Source organism: Microcebus murinus, chromosome 10, assembly GCF_040939455.1.
Source record: "Microcebus murinus isolate Inina chromosome 10, M.murinus_Inina_mat1.0, whole genome shotgun sequence".
Classification (NCBI taxonomy): domain Eukaryota; kingdom Metazoa; phylum Chordata; class Mammalia; order Primates; family Cheirogaleidae; genus Microcebus; species Microcebus murinus.
The window spans coordinates 22,264,877-22,286,913 of NC_134113.1; the positions used below are offsets into that span (position 1 = coordinate 22,264,877).

Consider the following 22,037-nt stretch of genomic DNA (forward strand, 5'->3'; position numbering starts at 1 on the left):
ATTATTACTTCCAGGTTCCACAGAAGTTATCATGGGAGGGCTAGGGAGAGGAGAAGCTTCATTTTCTTGTTTTGCTTCCAAGACAGGGCTAAAGACATTTCTAAAGCACTGTCCACAGACCGTTTCCATCAGAACTATGAGGGGGCTTGTTTAAAATATAGATGCAAAACTTAGGACAATAGAATCTTAATTATTTCTACAACTCCCTAGCTGGTAAGAATTGAGCATGTAGGACAAGTTTGTTCCCAATTCATACACTTTGTGATATCGTTGGCCATTTACTAAAAGAACCACACCAGATAGTTCAAGAGGGGCTGATATTCCTCCAGGAGGTGAAGTTTGAAGTTTTTCTCCCCCCTTTAGCCTTATGTATATGTTTCAAGAAGATTTTTCTTTAAAAAAAAAATAAGATTATAGGTTTTGCAATAGAGATTTTTAGAAACAAGACCTCCCTTTTTGACTAATGCTAAGGATGTGTTCATCTTTTTTTTTTTTCTTTCTTTTTTTTTTTTTGAGACAGAGTCTCACTTTGTTGCCCAGGCTAGAGTGAGTGCTGTGGTGTCAGCCTAGCTCACAGCAACCTCAATCTCCTGGGCTCAAGCGATCCTCCTGCCTCAGCCTCCCAAGTAGCTGGGACCACAGGCATGTGCCACCATGCCCGGCTAATTTTTTGTATATAAATTTTTAGTTGGTCAATTAATTTCTTTCTATTTTTAGTAGAGACAGGGTCTCGCTCAGGCTGGTTTTGAACTCCTGACCTCCAGCAATCCGCCTGCCTCGGCCTCCCAGAGTGCTAGGATTACAGGCGTGAGCCACCACGCCCGGCCTAGGATGTGTTCATCTTTTAATAGAGAGCTGCCTCATGGAATGATCTGGTAATGATTTTTCTCTTTAGCCTGTGTCTGGTGTTAGTGGTTATATCAAGAAAGTTTTATTCTTCAAGGTTGACTGGAATGCTCTAGCACAGTGGTCTCTAACCTTTTTGGTACCAGGGGCTATTTTCACGGAAGACAATTTTTCCATGGAACAGGGATGAGGGGATGTTTTGGGGATGATTCAAGTGCATTACATTTATTGTGCACTTTATTTCTATTATTACAGTGTAATACATAATGAAATAATTATACAACTCACTATAGGTTAGGGACCCCTGCTCTAGCATAACAGATACTTTTTGTTCACTTTTCATGGGAGACAGACCATGCAGTACAGTCTATAGCAAAGAAGAAAGTATGGCTCTCCACTGGTAGGTAATAGCGGTGTTCCTCTCAGAAATAATCATTTCTCTTCTATCTTAAATGGCCTAGAGGTTAAGGACTTGGTGATCATGTAGCAGCAAAAATGGGCTAAATGATTGTACAGTGCAGTGACATTATGTATCATATATCTATATTTTACAAAGATAAGGTATTCACTCACATTGTTACTAGAATAATAAAAAAAGCCAAAACCAAAAAGAGATGGGCTTGAGTCAAATCTCCATTTTTTCTTAGTTCATGGTAGCTGAGCCCTCAACAATGCCAAATGCTTACAATTATGAACTTTCAGTGTAAGCGAAGAGTTGGGATGTGATATGAAGGCACAAGGAATTAACAAGGGATTGTTGAATTCTCTGTATTTCCCTCTTTTCCAAAGCACCATGTGGAAACAGGTGCATGCCATGGGCTCTTTGATGACTATTTCAGCACAATTTTCACTAGTGTATTCAGATTTCCAATAACCATTTACAGCAGGACAGGATCTTAATTCCTAACAGGTTTGCATGTATTCAAAGACTGACTTTATTTATTTATTTATTTTTAAATTTCAGCATATTATGGGGGTACAAATTTTAAGGTTTCAAATAATGCCCTTTCCCCCCTCGACCCACAAGACTGAGTTTCCAGCGTGACCATCCCCCAGACGGTGCACATCTCACTCATTATGTATGTATATACCTGCCCCTCTCCCCCTCCCACCTGCCCAATACCCAATTACTGTAGTTCCTATGTGTCCACTTAGGTGCTTTAAATTTAATTTGTACAGGTTGGAGAGATTTAGAGGAACTGAGAATATGATGCCAAATGTAAAAATAAGCTTTACTTGTAAACCCTCATCCATCTGTTTAGTACTGACTATAAAACCACAATGAGATCAAACAATAATAGATGAGCAAAATAGCGCCTTGTATTCACATTCCGTCTAGCATGTGATTGAATAAGCATAATCTACTTTGCAGATTGTTTTCAGGTTTAAATGCTGTACCTAGTGCGGGAGGGCTTTGAAAGTGTAGATGGGCAGTTTGCTATTAGGACTAGAGAGAGGGACTGAAAAAATGTTATACAAAGATAAGATATTCATTCAACAATTACTTATTTAATAGGTATCCATTGTGTACCAACACACTGTGCTAAAACTTGAAATAATATAGGCAGCAAGATAGGCACAGTTTAAATTGTATCAGAATATACAATCCTCAAAAGAGAAGTAATCCAAGGATTTTAATAAGGTTTATAATTTCTATGATGGGAAAAAGTACTACTGCTATATAATAAACTGCCTCCATATTCAGTGGCTTGAAACAGGAATCCCTTGTAATTTCTCAGGTATCTGCAGGTTGGCTGACCTAGGCTAAGCAACTCTGCAGATCTTTCCTGGACTCGCTCATGTGTCCGTGGGTCACCTGGAGAACAGCTGATCTGGTCTGGGCTTGGCTGGCGATGCTCGGCTGGGTGGCTCAACTCTCTGCCTCTCATCTTCCTCCTGGGACCTGCAGGCTAGCGCAAGCATGTCCCCACGGCTGTGGCAGAAGCAAACGCGGCAAGAGGAAATAAATGCACCAGACTTCTTAAGGCCTAGGCTCAGAACTGCACATCGTTACTCCGTCGGCTAAAGAAAGTCACGTGGCTGAACTCGAATTTAAAGGCTGGGGAAAGAGTCTCTAACGCTGCGGTCCTCAACCCCCAGGGCTGCGGACCCACATTGGTCCCTGAGGAACTGGGTCACACAGCAGGCAGCGGGCAAGCGAGTGAAGCCCCACCTGCACCCACTGCCGCTCCGCGTCGCTTACTCACCGTCGGGAGCCCTGGGCCCACGTCAGGTGAGCGGCATCAGAGCCTCACAGGAGCGCGAACCCCACTGCAAACTGCGCATGCGGGGCACCCATGAGCCCACGCGGCCTGATGCTCTGAGGTGGAGCTGAGGTGGCGTCACCCAGTCGACCCGTTCTGTGGAAAAACTGTCTTCCACAAAACCCGTTCCTGGTGTCAAAGTGGTTGGGGACCGCCGCTTGTGAGAGAAAGGACACACTCACAGAAAAAAGGTATGTGAATACAGTGGAGTATGACAGATTGAGGTGAGTGACGCGGCCTCTCTACTTGGAGCACGCGCATCTGATGAGACCTGGAGGGTGACTAGGCCTTGTCGGGACGAAGCGGGTGGCTGGCATAGGCAGGGAAGAAGTGTTCCAAGGCGGGAGAGGCAGCAAGTGGGCACTTCTAGAGGCCTGGCAGGTTCGAGGGATTAGAAGAGGGCCAGGGTGGATGGACAGGAAGACAACAGTGGTAGAAACCGTGGACGGTCGGGCCATCTGGAAGAGCCTTAACTTCCGAGTTTCTTGTCAGGGCCCTTAGAGCCATTGAGGGGTTTAGGTATTACATTTATTATTTGCTAGTCACCGTTGGCTCCATGGTCTATACTTAAGGGAGAATGTCCTTGCTCCAGTTTGCAGTTGCGTAGGAAACAAAGTGCACCTTCCTCAATATTTTGATTCGAGCTTTGCACTGTTTGTCCAATGTATTCCTATTCTCTTGGGCTCGCTGATTAATGTCTCTGCACAATTCCATTTTGACCTTTGGTAATTAGTGCAAATATTTTAAGTTCAGCATATTAATTCCTCTTGCAGGAAAAGCATTTTGTTTGAGAATCATCATAAATCATTAAAAAAATTAATTGGCCAGTGAGAGGAGAGGCCATTTTAGAGCAAATACTGGCAGTCTGTCTCGTTATGGGCTAAAGCTCTAGATGTTGGGAACAGTTTCTGACCTGTTCAGACCTTTGACCCATTCAAAGCTAAGAAATATCTTTCTTCTCTCATTCCTCAGGGGCTTTAATGCTTTAAAGTATTTTAAGGAGTTATCATGGCAGAGCTGGAAGAACCGGATTTTACTTCCAACTCTGCCACTTACTGCTTGGATGACCTTGGGCAACTGACTTTTTCCTGCTGGGCTTCAATGTTTATTGTCAAAAAGTGGGTGTAAGTGCTCCTCCATATTCTTTTCAGTTCTAAAATTCTTTGATTTTTGGGTTCTGCTCTGAATATAATGATAACTCCACAAGTAGAGATTTGCAGTTTTGAGTTCCGGAGACTGCCTTCAGTACCCTTCACTATTCTACAAAGTTAGGAGTTGGGAATATTCATTAAAGATGAAGCAGAAGGAAGTCAGGAAAAGGACATTTGCATGCATTTAGGCAATAAATGAACTTCTTATGTGTTAAGACATCTGCCGAGAGGCATTAGTGAGAATGGCAGTGGCTGCCTGATCACCTGTGTGCTGGAGCAAGGGCAATATTTTTTTTATACACACACGCGCACACACACACACACACACACACACACATACACACACTGTGACGTGAACTCAAATTATGCTCAGGATCCTGTGGTTCTTATTTATTTAGTTGGTTTACTTTTTTTGTAAGTATCTTTTACCTTAACTCTTGAGATTTGTGGCTATACGATGATATCAGAATATTTGCTAGGTCCAGTGACTCTTTGCACAGCCAGGGAAGCACCCCACCTCCCAGCCTGTCGGGGGCCAAGAACTGTGAGTTCAGGGAGCAAGCATGAGTCAAATTCAATTTCAGAATTTAAATTTACATTGAGGCTGAACTTAGTCTCTGGGACAGCAGCTGGATCAGGAGTCTCGCAGCCCAATATTTGATGTGTTTGTAATTGCTGTTTACTTACCATCTCTTAGGCACAAGAATTTTCTCAGAACTGAGTGTGAAAGGAAAGCAGAACCCTACTTTTCTGTTGTCTCTCCAACACTCCCTGGGACGCTGATCGCAGCATCTACCTCTCAAATAGTTAGAATTTCCCAGAGCAACACAAGCACTCAATCCCAAAGATAAATCTCAAGCATTCTAAAGGTATCCCAGCACTTTAAAAGCCAAGTTAGTTATTTCCCAGGGAAGGGTTTGGCTGGTGGTGATTATAGAAATAAATCTGCACTTCATTTTTAGCCCAGTGGCCCATTACAGCTCACTTCAGAGTCTAAGCTCCCAAGAATAACGAGAGTCATTTTATGGGAATGAGAGATTATAAATCACCGACTTTGTCAGTTCAATGTTTTCCTCTAGCGTTCCTTTCTCTGAGAGTTGTGCGTTCAACGACCCTGGAGACCACCCCTTTGAGAAGCCTCACCTGTTCTTTGTTTGGTTTTGACAGAAGCCTCCACTTGATTCTGGCTGCCTCCCAGGGCCACCTGTTAGTCCCACATAGAGAAGTGATTGAGAAAATGTTCATTTTTAATGCGTATGTAATTTGGGAAGGTTTGACTCTTGGTTCCTAAGTATGTTTTGCTCCTATACTTACCAAAACCAGAACATTGCCTTGAAATGCAAACCCCAGGTAAGCAAAAGATTTTTTAAAAAATGCATTACAGAATCTGTAGAACTCTTGACCAAGGAAGAGTATGTCCAAGGGGCTCCTTCACAAGATGCCACCGTGAAGATGCCAGCTGAAGTGGCAAGCAGAACCACTCAGGATCTGGGAGCTGCTCATGAAAGGGGGCTCATATGGGTCTGTGGTTTCCAAGTTGGGTGCTTAGGAAAAGAAAAAGATAGAATTTCTGTCCCTACTCTTATCTGTTTAAATGCACACAATGTATTAGGACAATACTATATATATATATATATAATTTATTGATGTATATGGTGTGTGCTTTCAATTTTTTTTACTCATAGGGTGCATGATCAGAAAAATTTGTAAACAACTAATTAGTGCTGAGTAATCCTTCTTTGTGAGAACTAGTTAACAAGATTCACTCTTGAATGCAACTCCTCATTTTAGCCATTTGTGTGATTTATTTTAGTCCTAGATATTGATATTATTTTGCCAGCCAAACAGACTGAAAAGCTTTGAGGGGTAGAAGGGAGGGTGAGGCTGGAAGGCTAGAGATGGAAGTGGAGAGAATGGTAGAGAAGGGGGAGAGGTGATGGGCAGTCACCTGCCCATGCCTGCAGTCTTGACCTCTACCTTCTCTTTCAGCCTTGAGACTCAGTGACCCCCGGTTTTATCTCCCACATCACTGGGTGCAGGTGCTGAAGGGCTGTGAAATAGCCCAAAGGTATCACACACTCTTGAAAAAGCTACAGGCAGGGTTAAATTCCCAACTACCATTAGCCCCTGAAAAATGCAGAATTGGCTATAAAAAGCAAGGCAAGGATGACAATTATTAATGAATAATCACTTAATACAAGGCAGATGCTCAAGTGATAAACACATCAATGAGACTGCTTTAAAAACAGTTCACAGGCACATTCATCAGCCCAAACAGTTCTGCCTTCTTTGTCCTCCCTCTGTGTTGGTCGTGTGTTAGAGTGGATCAGACGAAGGCTCTCTCTTTTCTGGATTTACTGAAGTATAAACCAAGGAAGTGTTTTCCATCTTAATTTGTCTTAGCATATCCAAGAGGCCTAATGAGTTGAAATTATTATTATTACTTTTTGATTCCTCTATTCTCTCTATTTGCACACCAAACAAATTATGCTGGGTGTTGAGAGGTGAAATTAGCATTCTTCTGTGGTTACCAATAGGAGGCTAGTGTTGGATCACTCATTTTAATGATTTGACTGGTGCTGAAATGAGCATGTATTAATATGGCAAGAATAGGGGATAAGTGTATTATACCATTGGGACATATGACAATTCATTTATCACCATTTATGAACTATGGGTGCATACACTGTCACAAATGAAGATGGATGTATTATCTCTTGAGGTCCCCTGATGCACAGACGTGATGTGTGTGGGCATATGTGATTTTAATATATATTAACTTACAAATAACTCTGATGCACACAAGCCATTGCATGTGACAGGAGGGAGTACTTATTCGTAATACGTGGCTTAGATTTAAGAGAATCTAAGCTGGAATTATATGCTGGTTGATAAAGGCAATGCTCATAAACCTGTTACCTTCATTTCTTTAAAAAATATTATGTCAGATAAGTAGACTGAAATAAATACTGTATTCAAAGTAAGATAAAACCCTGTGGCTCAAGAAACCTGAATAGTGATCCTAGCCCCAGAAATGGTCCAATCCCTTGTATTATATTGTATTTGAAGAGTAAGATGATCTTTGCTAAGGGTAATTAACAGAGGTCATTTGCGTTATTCCAACTATGTTGTCCCTAATCTATTTGAGGGTTCAGCCACTTGGACCAGTACTTATTTATCAGTTGGAATTTCCACTCAGAGCTAAGCCTTGTTGAGATAGCATTCTGTAAAGAAGCTACTTATGTGATTCTACACATTGAGGGTCCCCATGGGATGATTGTACGATTTAGACAGAATATACTTACTTTAATTTTTCTATTGATTCATGAAAAGGTCCTGGAATTAGCAACTTTATGGAGAAGACAAAAGGACTTACTGAGAATGACCAACTTACCTTCACTAATGAGAATGACTGCACAGCCTAGTGTGTGGTATGGTAATAGAATTAGTAATTTATCAAAATAATGATTTTGTTATAATAAAATTTTGAGCACCCACTGTGTTCTAGGTCTTCTGATAAGTGCCTGATTCTTTTATCTCATGTACACACCAAAAGTCCTGTGAGGAAGCTAAAATTATTCCCATTTTAGAGATGAAGTTTCATGAGATAAATTCAGGAGGCCAAGGTGTCACAGCAGAGGCAGGTATCTAACTCAGTGAGTCTCTGACTCCAGAATGGAGGATGTTCTGATGGCTACCTCTGTCCTCTCTGCTAAGGAGCCAGTGATACCCTGAATTTATGTGGCTAGGCAAATAGCCTTAGCGTTGATCCGACGTAGACCATCTTCTTGGAGGGTCATGTTGTCATTATCCCTTAAAACCTATGCTGGTTGGGGGATTTCTTGCTTCACTGCTCCATCTTGGTCTCACCTTTGTTTATATGTTTTCCTGATATGCAGTCTTGGGGTGCCACCAGGCTTGTTAGCTGAGGAATGGCATGACAGTGTTTGTGTTATCTCTGAAGGACCTATGTCCAGCTCTCTTAGGCAGATGTGTATATTTGGGAGGAAACTTTTGGCTTGTTTGCCAGGCTGTGGCTCTACCTGCCTAGAATCTTAACTGAAAATAGATCTTCCCATTGTTGTTAACACCCTTGTCTCCCAGAATAACCAAATTGTAGCTCAGGGATATTACTGTATAATCACTCATACTCACTGTCATGTGAATTTCACTTATGAGTGTTCACTTATAGAATGTTTTATGTTTCTATATTTATTAGATAGATGCTAATCTCTTTTTATGTCTGTAAAATATAAAAAGTTGTAGTTATGGAGACTTTTTCCCAACCAAAAAATCAGGATGTTACCTGGCATAGTTTAAAAGTAGAACAGGATGTCTGAAGTTGTGACTAGCTAGGAAATCTGGGTTGCACAGTCACACAGGTGTAGGAAAGGGGCAGGGCTCTAGGAGTGTATCTGGTTCCCATCCTAATTGTATAACTAGCTCACTCTATGATCATGATTGAATCACTTAATGTCCCTGGCCTGCATTTTCTCCTTTGTAAAATGGGGATAATCCATGATCAAACTATTGCCCAAGGTTGTGGTGATGCAAATGAGAATGTACACTCAGTCACAAATTTACCAACCATTTCTCAAGCATCTTTTATGTGTTGAACACTGTGCTGGACTCTGGAGATACAAAATGAGAAAGAGACAGTCCCATTCCCTGACCTCACAAATGTCTCCGATTCCTCCTCATGAGAAGCTCACAGTCTTGGGCACATAAAATTAGATATCATAGAAAGGTACTTTGTAAACTCTAAAGCTCTTGATCAGGGTGATCTGTGAAGAAAGGGTTCTGGGGCCAAATGAACTTGGGAAATGCTGTACATGTCATCTTTGGAAATTTATCCTTGGGAGTTCACAGTGAGCATCAGGTATTAAATGCTCTGATAAGTCATGCAGCATAGAAGCATATTTAACCTAATCTGTTACAGGCTTATAGGAAATACTTTTTGTGTATCTCCTACTAACACCTGAAGTAATATCTCATTTGAGATAGTATTCATGCCTATTCATATTTGTACCTCCAAGACTTAGGTGGAAGGGGTGTCCCTGGCCACTAGTAGACACTCAACAAATGCTTATTGAATGAACGTACAGAATTGTACATTCATACTATACAAAGGTGAGTGATTTACCTGAAATTATAAGATCCCAGAAATAAGTGATTAAATTTCATCAATCTGCTTTGTACAATGTCCGACTTAACTAATTTTTATGATTTTAATGATTGTTTTGTTATAAGGATAGAGGTTTGAAAACTATGTCTTAATTTGGAAATAGGGTAACCTTCAATGAGAAAACAATTATATTCTATGTTTAAAAACTGTATAGAGCTCCAAGATTTTGAACAAATTTACCAAAGGAAAAAAAAGACATTTTTATGCTTTTAAGAGCTCCAAATGGATTCAGCTAAGAGGTAATATAGATTTGCCCTGGAAATAGGAGCCTAAGGTTATGGAAAAATTGTAACCAGTAGATTAAGCATTTATTGGAGTGGAAGTCAGGCTAGATAGATGAGTGGTTCTGTGGAAGGATATTTCTGATAGGGGACCACCAACAGGGAAGAAAAGGACATAGGGGCTCCATGTTGGTTGACTTTTAGTTTCAGTCAGGGAGTTAAGATAGAGGGGCTGATACTGCTGGAACAGTTGTGAGGCAAAATGAAACTCTGAGTACAGCAACTTGAATGATAAAGTCTTTTCACACTTAGGGGCCAGCTACCAGTAAGTCTCCTCCCTAGGGCTCTTGGTGGAGCCAGCAGGTAGAAATGGCAGGCTGTGGCTTCCCTCTTGTGTTCCATCAGTGAGGAGATACAGGGTACAATAAACCCAGATTGAGTAAAAGAACAACTGAGCACAGTTGGAGTAGTGGAAGTTAGTGCTGAGAAAGTTCTTTCTTTTCAATCTTAAAGACATAGCTCTTATCCTTACCATGTTCACTGTAAAAAACTTGAGAATATTGACACATAAAAAAGGAAGATAAAATAAGTACAGTCACATTAATTAGAGTTTCCATTTTGGGGTAAATTTTTTGGTAAATATTTTGCATATATTATGTACACATAATCATACTACTTTAATGATCCTATTTTTAAACTTAACAGTGTAATATAAGCATATTTTGGAATCACTGCATATTCATCTGGATAATGTTAATGACAGCATAGTACTCTATTTTATGTATGTATCATAATTTATTTAACCAATGCCTATTACTGAATGTCTAGGTTATTTTCAATTTTTACTATTATAAACAACACTGGAATGGATTTTCTTCTACCTAAATCTTTGTCCATATCCACAATTACTTCCTTTGAATTCATTCCAGGAAGCAGAATTATTGATTCAAAGATAAAATTTTGGATACATATTGTCAAGTTGATCTTTGGAAATGTTGAACTAATTTTTATAACTGTGTCTTAGAAAAAAGTCAGTACTGTTTATCGTTGAAAACATTTGCCAGTTTGATAGACAAAATGGTATTTCCTTGTCTTAATTTGCATTCATTGATTATTATTGAGGTTGATTTTTTAAGTGTTTAAACATAATTTTTAAAGTATTTATTATTGGTCATTTATATTTCTGTTGATTGATTTTTTTTTTTTTTTTTTTTTGAGACAGAGTCTCGCTTTGTTGCCCAGGCTAGAGTGAGTGCCGTGGCGTCAGCCTAGCTCACAGCAACCTCAAACTCCTGGGCTCGAGTGATCCTTCTGCCTCAGCCTCCCGGGTAGCTGGGACTACAGGCATGCGCCACCATGCCCGGCTAATTTTTTATATATATATCAGTTGGCCAATTAATTTCTTTCTATTTATAGTAGAGACGGGGTCTCGCTCTTGCTCAGGCTGGTTTCGAACTCCTGACCTTGAGCAATCCGCCCGCCTCGGCCTCCCAAGAGCTAGGATTACAGGCGTGAGCCACAGCGCCCAGCCTGTTGATTGATTTTATGTTCTTTGCCCACTTTTCTATTGTGATGTTCATTTTTTTATTGATTTGTAAGACCTCTTTATATATTAAAACTGTCACATTCTAAGTAATTTGATTCTTTAAAAGCTCTTAAATAATACCTCATAATATTTATTTAATTTCAGTTTATCTTAAAGGAAAAGTGACTGTGGTTATGGTCCTTCACCCTTCAGTTTTTTGTGTTATTGATAGTAACCTGAATGTCTGGCATGGTAAGGAAGCAGCCTTGGTTGCTTGGTAGCAGCCCAAGATAGAATAAAGCTTAGGATCCTCAGAGGAAACTGACAGTAGTTAGATGGTATGCCCTTTTGAGTTGCCAAATCATTTAACCGTATCTGAAGACAGTGCTTTTTCAATGTATCAAATTCTTCCTTTGTTCATATTTTCAGATAAGGACAACTTTTAGAGTTCAGACTGTCCTTAGGAACTGATATATGGTCTTCTTTCAGAATAAAAAGCCAGAATAAATTTTTAAACTTGGCAGTTTGGCTGATTTTATTCAATATAGACTCTTGCTGGAAGTAAAAATGTTTTACATTAGCAACAGACAGGTCCTGCTGGTTCTATAATATTAATGGTTTTAAAAATCCTAGTTAGATAAGTCCAGTGCTATAATCCAGCATTGTAAACCTAGTTTTCCACAAGTGTTTTGTTTTCAGAATTTTGACAATTATAAAATTTTGCCAACCTTGTTTTAGCCAACATCTCTAAAGCATGATATTTTTTTCCCGTGGTATTTTAAAGAAAATCTCTGATACCATTTTATTTCACCTGTAAATACTTTAGTAGGCATCTCTAATAAGAACCTTTCAAAATATAAGCTGCAAATATTATCATACTTAACACAAATAATAATTTTAATATCATTTAAATCTCAGTTATATTAATTTTTTTCTAATTTTCTCAAAGATGTTGTTTTACATTTGATTTCTTCAACTCAGAATTTAAAAAAAGGCCCATCCATGTATTTAACTATTTTGTTTTTTACCGCTTTTATTCTAAAGCAGCTCCCCTCCCTGGTTTCTTTTCATACTATTGATTTGTTGGAGAAACTGGGTCATGTGTCTTTAGAATGTCCCAATTTTGGGATTGTGAGGTTTAATTTCTTCTTTGATTCCTTGTAGTTAGAAGTAGAAGGTTGATTTGATTTAGGTTTAATATTTTTAGGCAAGACTATCTTATAGGTGATGTGTGCACTTCCCGGTGCATTGCATTATGAGACACAACATCTTTAATATTTTTGTGATTGATTAGTGATTTCAGGAGTTGTCAACATAATCCCTCCATCATTATGTTCTCCACAGTCATTTCACCTAATTGTTCTGGCATTCCTTAATATATGTTGTCTAGATCCATCATTTCATTAAGCATTACAAAACAGTGATTTTTAATCCTATTATTTCTTCTGCAGTTATTACATAAAATTATTTTAAAAAACTTATTCTCATCAATTATTTGGTTATATGGAAATATAATTCATGCAGGAAAGGCAAGATATATGCTTCATTCTTTTCGATTACTTGTCAATTTTCGGTAATGAGTTGGTGGCCTTAGCAACCTCTAATAGTGGCCAATGAGTATTCTTTTTTTAACATCATTATGAACTCATGGATTTTTATATATTTGATGTGTTTCAATCGTTGCTGTCATGAATTTTTTGATGTTCAAATGGTTCTATCTTAGGCCAAAGGGAGCTGTTCAAGTTGGTTCTTGTATCCTTTTGACATGACCCCATTTGTCTTTGATGTCCTATATATTTTTAATATAACAGCCTCACACTCCATCTCACCATCACTCCCTAATGAAAGAATTGAAGTTACTCTACCTCACTGAATCTGGACTTTTTAGAAGGCATGCTAAGCTTCACTTTTATAAGAATTTAATTCTTCTTAGGCTCAAATGTTATGCTGGAAAATTAATTCAGGTACCAAGCAGGCACTCAATCAATGTGTATTGTTGAATTAAATTCTGCTTTGTAGAGCCATGTATTTCACATGCTAATGACAACAACATACTGACCCAGGGTAATTTAGCTTATTTTCATGAATGTCTCTGAACCCACACATATTGTTGTATCTTTAGAAAGAAGCTTAAACACACACCTATCAAGCTTAAAAATATCTTTGTGCAATTGTTCCTGCCATTGGTGTATCAGCATTCTTCTCACAGTGCTTTGCTTATATAAATTTAACAAGATGAAAGGTTGATGCTGAGAGGAGTCTTTGGACAGATTCGTTACCTTAGCAACCTTGCCCCAGACTTCAACGGCCCTGACCCAGCTACAAAGTCCTTCACCAGCTAACGAGACACTCTTAATGACAGCTGGCTGAAACTCAGGCCTGCTGATAAAATGACTTGTTATCTGGACAGTAACCTTTGGAGGAATATTATCTTTATCAGATTTCCGAAAGAATCCAAACACTGAGTGAGGTTCCACTAATAACTATATTCATAAGGCCATCATGCTTAAGTGCTTCTGGGAAAGCATTAGTAACAGGAAATTAAGTGTTACAGAATAATTGCTAACCTCACTGCATAAAATAGAAGCTGGCCGCCCAGTGATTTTGTGTTGGTAGCAGTCATTAGATGCCACTGTCCTGTATAATTGAAAAATTGTTTGTATAAAGGAAATATTGTCACTGCCTCATTAGACCCAACATTTAATTGTATTAGGAAAATCTGAGTGCCCTTTTGACGTCCAAATCACATACATATAAAGTTGTTGTCCAGGTAGTTTTAATGGTTAAAAATAAAACCAATTTCTACCTGAGCAAAGATTTTAAATTATCATAGGAATGTTCTTACAGCTGCTACTTCTAGAACACTCTGTATGAATAAAATCATAGTTAACTAATTATTAGTTTATTTATTCAACATTTATCATTTAGCAGGTATAGTACTAGGTAGTAGGAGTGATACCCAGTGAATAAAACCTAGATTTTGCCTTATAGTGTGGTAGGGAGTACTCAGTTCAGTGTCATCCAACAAACAGCTATTGAGCACTTTGGGTTGTAAACCTATTGGTAAGCCATAGATATTTCCTAGCATATACCCAGATGAACATAGCACATGTTTACAGCTGGTATCCATTCTAATTAGTTATTGTTCATGTTGTATAATTAATAAAAGATATTTCAAAATAGATTCTTTTATACATTCAATCATTGTATTACTGATTGGGTTTTATTGCTAAGACACTTAGATGCTTTTGCTTTGATTCAACAAATTTTATTTTGTAAAGAAACCAAAGATCCACCATTTAAAAACATATCTAGGAACGTAGGGAGACTTTTGTAGCCCTAGTACAAAATAAGAAAACATTCCTACATACGTAGAGAAGAAATTGTAGATATAGTAAGCTCCTCTTCAGTATGTGCTAAGGAAGCTATCTGCTTAGAAGATCCTTCGTGTTTTAGGTTTTATCAATAGTCCAAATTAAATCCTGTTATGAACTGCATATTTATGTCATCCCCACAAATTTATATGTTGAAGCCCTAACCCCAAGTGATGATATTAGGAAGTGAGGACTTTGGGAGGTAATCAAGTGTAGATGAGGCCATGAGAGTGAAGCCCCTATGGTGGGGTTAGTGTCTTTATAAGAAGGAGGGAACCAAAGCCTCCTCACTCCATCATGTGATGGTACAAGAAGGCAGCTGTTCACAAGCCAGAAAGGGGGCCCTCAGTAGGAACTCAATCTGTTGGCACCTTGATTTTAGACTTTCCAGCCTCCAGAACTGTGAGAAATAAATGTCTGTTGATTAAGCCACCCAATCTATGGTATTTTGTTATAACAGCTCATACTGACTGAGACAGTTCCCTAAAGTGTACACATCTGGAGCTTATTAGTTTAGGTTAGCACCTCTGTTTCATCAAAAGTAATTTCAGTGCATCATTTACTATTGGTTAAACACACATTTGTGAAGCACTCGTATGTACCGCTGTGCTAGGAACTTGGTTTCTGTAATAAGTCATGGACCCTATTATAGCAGAAAATATAATCAAACAGAAAAGATGGATGACAATATTAACACCTAATGTTTTATTAAGGGTTGAAACATGAAGAAGTCATGGAAATCTTTATTTTCTGCAAGAGAAAGAATTCATTTCTGTCATTGTGTCTTAGGTTGAGCAGTATCCATAGAATAAGGACAAAAATAATATATTTCTTTAATTTTTTTATTGGTGTCTGGAAGAACTGGTATGTATTGCTTTTCTTTCTAAAGCAGCAAATCACATAATTCAAATTTCTCACTTTTTGGGGGTGCCCAGAGGCCCAGAGATAATATTCAAAATTCAATCTCTGATTAGCAGTTAGGAAGCTAAGTAAGTCTAAGTATTTATCTGGTCCAACTGCAAGACTCATGCATCACCTTTGGAATTGCCCTTTCTCTTAGTCAGGTTGGGCCACTATAACAGAATACCACAGACTGATATTTAAATCCTGTCTCAGCAGAGTCTCTCAATTGTTCTGAAATCAACAGTGGCTTCTGAGTCCACCACATCTGGCACATATGGCTGACTGTCTCAAAATAACGAGGCCCTTAATCCTTGGTGCAAATATGTTTGCACAAAAATTCCCACACCTGGCAGGTATGAATCCCAGTCTACTATTTAGATTGGCAAGAAATAAAACTCTTTTTTTTTTTTGTTTTTTGAGACAGAGTCTCACTCTGTTGCCCAGGCTAGAGTGTTGTGTCATCATCCTAGCTCACAGCAACCTCAAACTCCTGGGCTCAAGCAATCCTACTGCCTCAGCCTCCCGGGTAGCTAGGACTACAGGCATGCCTGGCTATGTTTTTCTGTGTATTTTTAGTTGTCCAGCTAATTTCTTTCTAAGAAATAAAACTCTTTATTTGCCTACATCTCAATTTAATTGTAGTGCCAAGTCCCTACTATGCAAGGGTAGTAGAAACCCAATGTCAGTTGCCTCTTAGATTCTGAGGTGCTTCACCCCAAATCCAAGTATTTAGGGAGTATTTGGTCTTTAATTTTATCAATGGACAGAAGAGCCCCTGATATGTCTGTTGTTGAATAAGGATGTGTATCCACACCTTTGCTACTGAGATGTTCCTTGTTTCTGTCCATTTGGCTCTTTCAGGCTGGTTGCTCTGTTACATAGGACCTTGTTTTGGGCACAGTAGTCATTTCTGTGCTTCTGGGCTATGTTAGATACGGGAATCCCTGAAAGCTGTTCGTGGCCCAGTCTGCCTGTATTTGCTCTGCAGCCGTTCACTGCCTTTACAAAGATCAGCAAAGGAGGCCATTATTAACATCTCCTAAGGTCTAGTAACTTCCTTCAGCAAGCCTTTCTTCCTTTGGAAAGTTGTTTTTTTTCTAACCCAACTGACCCCACATCCTTTCCTTAATTCAGGTTTGATTACTTTGTTTTCATTTTCCAACAAAACAGTGCCAATATGCACCATTTATTTGCTCTCAGTTTTTAGTAGTTTTTTTTTTTTTTCCTGATTTCATTCCAGGAAAGTTATTTTCCTTAAAAAAGTTCACTAACATGGCTAAATAGTCCATTAAATGAAATCACAAATAACATGAATCATGATTTGGACAGTTATGCCCATGCTTGCACAGGTTCCTAATTCCCAAACTCTTTAGAAGACTTAGAAATATTAATATTATTTTTTCAGGAGTTAAAGAAATTAAAATGTTTTGCTTCTACTCTTCTGGAGTTTTATTGTAATTTTGTTTCCTGGAACTGCTTAATCTTATTTGTTTAATTAGATTGTTTGTTACTCCTGTATGAGATTATAATAAACTCTTTAATAAACATTAAAACTTGAGAGCTTATCTGTTATCTCTCCATAAACACTTGTTAACCCTATTCTGCTATCACTTTTGTGCAAAGAGGATCACTTAGACATTAGTTTATGATTTTTTTTTTAATGTAGGTAAATAGACATTATTTGAAGAAACCAATAATAATGCAATTCACAATACCACTAATCAAATTACCCCTTCCAAAGATGGCAGTTGGGAATATTTACTGTGGAAATATCTGTCTTTAGAATGATTTCTAAAATCAAATTTCAGTAAATGTAACCCAAAATTATAAAGACTGTCTCTGCCAGGAACACCTCTTGAAGTAAGAAAAGATAATTTTGCAAATAAGAGTTGGAATTTAGCCCTTTATTAGGGCTAAATTATAGTAGATACAGTATTTTTTTCTCATCAAAAATTATGCTTTCCAAATGCATGTCTGGTGAAGTTAGGCATAATTTTACCAGCTCCAGACATTTATAAATTAAATTCAGCTTGGAAATCTGCTCTAAGTCATCCTAATTTATTACAGTATATATATTTTTTGAGTTGGAAAAAGGATGTTGGAAATGAACACAAAGGAAAAATCTACATCTTTGATTTCTTTCTCTGCTCTACTCTTTATCTCCAAATGATCACCAAGTCCTACTAATTTTACCTCCCAAATATAATTTCTCCCTCTATCCATTGCCTTATTTGAGCCCACTATTAACTCTTGCCGGGCTAACAACAATGTAGCTTCCCAACTGGTCACCCTACTTCAGGTTTGTAACCTTGTAATAACCTTGACCCAGACTTTATGTTCTAGCAACGGTTCACCATCCGCTCCAAGATGTTTCTCACTTCTACTCCTTTGTCTTGGAACATAAAATGGTACTCACTTAATGTGTGTTGAATGCTTGAAAACCCCACATAGAGGAAAGATAGCATTCTCTGGCTCTGGACCCAAGCAGCAGGATGGTGTAATGGACAGAGCATTGGGCTATCTGCTGGGTTTAACCCAGGTCTGAATCCCATCTCTACTTCTTCTTTTTTTTTTTTTCTGAGACAGAGTCTCACTTTGTTGCCTGTGCTAGAGTGCCATGGTGTCAGCCTAGCTCACAGCAACCTTAAACTCCTGGGCTCAAGCAATCCTTCTGCCTCAGCCTCCTGAGTAGCTGGGACTACAGGCATGCACCACCATACCTGGCTAATTTTTTCTATATATTTTTAGTTGTCCAACTAATTTATTTCTATTTTTAGTAGAGACGGGGTCTCACTCTTGCTCAGACTGGTCTTGAACTCCTGACCTTGAGAAGTCCTCCTGCTTTGGCCTCCCAGAGTGCTAGGATTATAGGCATGAGCCATCACGTCTGGCCTCTACTTCTTAAAGCCACATGATTTTGTTCACTTGGGGTAAGTAAGCTAGCTTTTTATTGGTTAAAATGAGGTGAAATTTAGCTTGTGTGTGGCACATAGTAAAAACTCAAGAAATGGTAGTCTCCTTTCTTTTTAAAAAATACCATCAAATTCTAGCATTTAAGAGAGCAGCCAACTCTTCTTACAAGTACCTCAAATCACAGTTTAGCTGATTACTTTTCTCGGCTGCCTCACATGCCTGTATTAACAACAGAATACCGAAACATAAATCTTGAAACTCATTCCATAGAGGATGAAATATTAAATTTTTATTGTCTCTGAGTAACATTTTGGTGGAATTTTCCTACCAGATTTCTCCTAGAAATGACGCAATGGGGAAAGGGACACAGGACATGGACTTTTTGAAGGATGGTAGTAAAGGGGAAAAAAACTAGACAGCGTGTGGGGTACCCCTGTGGGAGGGTGACAAAAGTGAAGGAGAAAGCACTAAGAGTGTGTATGGCAGCACTCTCATATCCATATCGTTCATACTTTATAAATCTGCCTGGGGCCAGCTTTTTCAGAGAGATTTAGGGAGGATGACTAGCTTGGTGTCAGTAACTGAAACATGAAAAATCAGTGAAGTCCAGCATGATGAAGTAACCACTTGAGTTAGTGCTTGGCCACTGTCTCTAACTAGAGCCAGTCTTCATGATGAGAAAGGAGAGAGGAAGAGAAGCAGATGGGAAACTTCAGAGCAGATGTAAGTTATTTAAAAGTAATACAATAATTCAGCCGGAATGGAGTGGGAATTCAGCCAGTTATTGGGTATGACATTTGGATAAATTAAACTGAACAGAACAGAACATCCAGGAAATACCAGCTAGGAAAAGGAAAATGAGAGTGAAAGTTGGCAGACAAGGAAAGGAAAAGGGGTAGATTAAAAAAAAAGTGTTTAACGCAAGGGGAATGTCATCCACATTTACTATTAATATTTATACTTAATGTACAGATTTTCATTTTTTTCAATAAAAATTCAATCATACACATTTGCAAATAGCTAGACATTTAGTGCCAGGTAGATAAAAAACTGAGTTACTGATTTTCCTCCCCCCTTTCCTCCTGTGACACATGTACAAATACAAACACAAAGACATATATTCACACACAGACACACACACTTATCGCACGCACACACACATGCACACACACAACTAACTGCCTCATGTTTCCTCTTCATGTTTTTGTGAGATAAATGTTCAGATTTAGTTTATTTCACTGCAAAGGCAGCAAAAACTGTATGAAATGTACATGTTCCCATTCAGGAGAGATCCATTTCTTCTGTTAATTGTTCACTTTTGATTTGTGGCTGCTCTAGAAGTAATGGGATGGTCGAGGTGGAATTATAGATGGATGAAAGAGTTAGGCGCTGCCTGTGGGAAGACAGGCAGGTGAAAGATAAATCAGAAAAGGGTGAGCTCCAGGGTGAGTAAACAGCTGGATCTGAAACACAAAACTGCCTATTAAATAGAGATGGGAACAACTATTTGTCAAAATTTCTGATATTGATTGTTGATCTTTCTGCCTCAGGCTCATACTGTGGCCATTCTTAACTGATTTATCAAGTAGATATCTTGCTTTAGATATCTTTAAGGAGTTTGGACTTGCTTCATCTAAATCAACATTAACAAACTTCAAGTGGAATTCTGAATTTCACTTACTAGTGAGTTGGTTTCAAGATAGAGACAGTGAATTTGTCAAGTTTGGCTTCCTACAGGGCAATACTCTCACTCATGCCTTCAAAGTAAATTTGACTCGGTCTGTCGGACATTGAGCCAAGATTCTAATTAAAAGAATCTGTTTTCTCAGCGTTTCCACGTTCAGCAAGGCACATTTTTATATAGGTGCCTGTGTACATGTCATTATTTTTCATCTTCAAAGGTATTACACTTTGGAGACCAAAAAATAATCAGGCCCTAGACCAGTTTTTTTTTTTTTTTTTTCTTTCAAATGTGTTCCTCTTTTGCGCCTGTCTGCCGCCTCCACTGCAGCATGGCTGTGGTACTTTTCCTTTTCAATTCCTTGCTGATAGGTCAGGCTGAAAAATAAAGACTATGATGACAATAAAAGCTCTCATGGAAATAAAACAAAAGGGAGAAAATATGAAAAGGACTTGAAAATAAAAGAATACAAAAGCACAGTGCATAAAGGATGAGAGAGTTGAAAAGATTATGGAATTAAGGAAAATGTGATAATGCAGTCTTAAAAGAGAAATGTTTTAAATAAAAAGTCATAAGGAAGTGGGTTAAAAAGGGAAAATAAATTAAAAACGGGGAAAGGAGGTTTGTATTTTTTCAGAAAGTCTCATCACCTAAGAAGAATTTTCAGGCAAACTTATTATATATTACTACAACCATATAACAAAGTTTATAACTAAACACAAGGCATCATAAAATAAACAATAGAGAAGGTAAAATATATTCCTTCTTTCTCTCCATAAAGTGTGAATTTGGAACTGGCCACAAATTCAACTTTAGTGGATGCCATAACATTAATGGAGGCTGAGCACTTAGTGAAGAAGTGAATCTGTGATCTACTCCACAGAATAAAGTTGTCTTCCCAGAGCCATGTAAACGATCAACCACAACTGTGTTTTTATAACAATCCTGTGGGTTATGGAAAGTGAAGAGAACTCAGCACCAGTTATACGAACTTCAGCAGGTTTTTAATCTATAATTTAGAGATAATAACATTTTCTCTACTCACCTTGAATGAACCACTCTGTGCATGAGCTAGAATGTGATTAACTATAAAGAACCAGACATATATGAGACAGTGCTATATTACAATGTACTTATTCCACTGATAATTTCAATTTCAGGGCACTGAATAGTACAGTTTATAGTTAGGAAAATCTGGTGGAATTTGGTCTCCAGATGATGCTATCAGAACCACTTAGAATGTTGAAATTTATTAGTCATTGCAATTTCCCACCCCCACAAGGTGGGGAACGTATATGGCTTAAAATTCAACATATACAAAAGGATAATTAGTGAAATACTCATCAACTAATTTTTCCTTTATGATTGATTCTTTTTTTGATTGATTGAGTCATTTGACACATTTATTGCATCTGTTATGTTCATGGCAACTCTTCTGGTGCTAGGGGTATTGCAGTCCTTACTCTCAAGGAGATCTCATTTTTCAGAGGCAACTGTTGATACCAGTTTCTTGTGCATCATTCTAGAGATTATATACACCCACCCCCACACAAACACACATATGTTCTTTAAAAAATGCTGTGCATTGAATGTTTGTGACCCCCTCACAATTCTGTGTTGAAATCCTAACCTCCAAAGTGATGGGATTAGGAGGTGAGTCCTTTGGGAGGCAATTAGTTCATGAGGGTGGAGCCCTCATGAATGGAATTAATGCCCTTATAAGAAGAGACAAGAGAGTTTGCTCTCTGTCTCTGCTCTCTGCCATGTTAGTGTACAACCAGAAGATGGCCATCTGTAAACCAGGATGGGGTCCTCACAAGACACTGTATTTACCTGCATCTTATCTTAGACTGCCTAAGCTTGCAAAACTGTGAGAAGTAAATATTTGCTTTTCAAGCCACCAGTTTCTGGTAACTTGTTATAGCAGCCAGAACTAAGACAAAAAGTTTTACAGACCCTCCCATAGCAATTGTG

General features: G+C 38.4%; 1 long non-coding RNA gene across 1 annotated transcript in view; it reads left to right on the forward strand.

Annotated features, from left to right (window-relative positions):
* Window positions 1-2,380: 2,380 nt before the first annotated feature.
* Window positions 2,381-22,037, forward strand: part of LOC105883968 (uncharacterized) — a 132,866-nt gene continuing 113,209 nt past the window's right edge. Inside the window, exon 1 of the long non-coding RNA XR_012921402.1 lies at window positions 2,381-3,301. This is a non-coding gene — a long non-coding RNA (uncharacterized LOC105883968). The remainder of the gene's footprint in view (window positions 3,302-22,037) is intronic.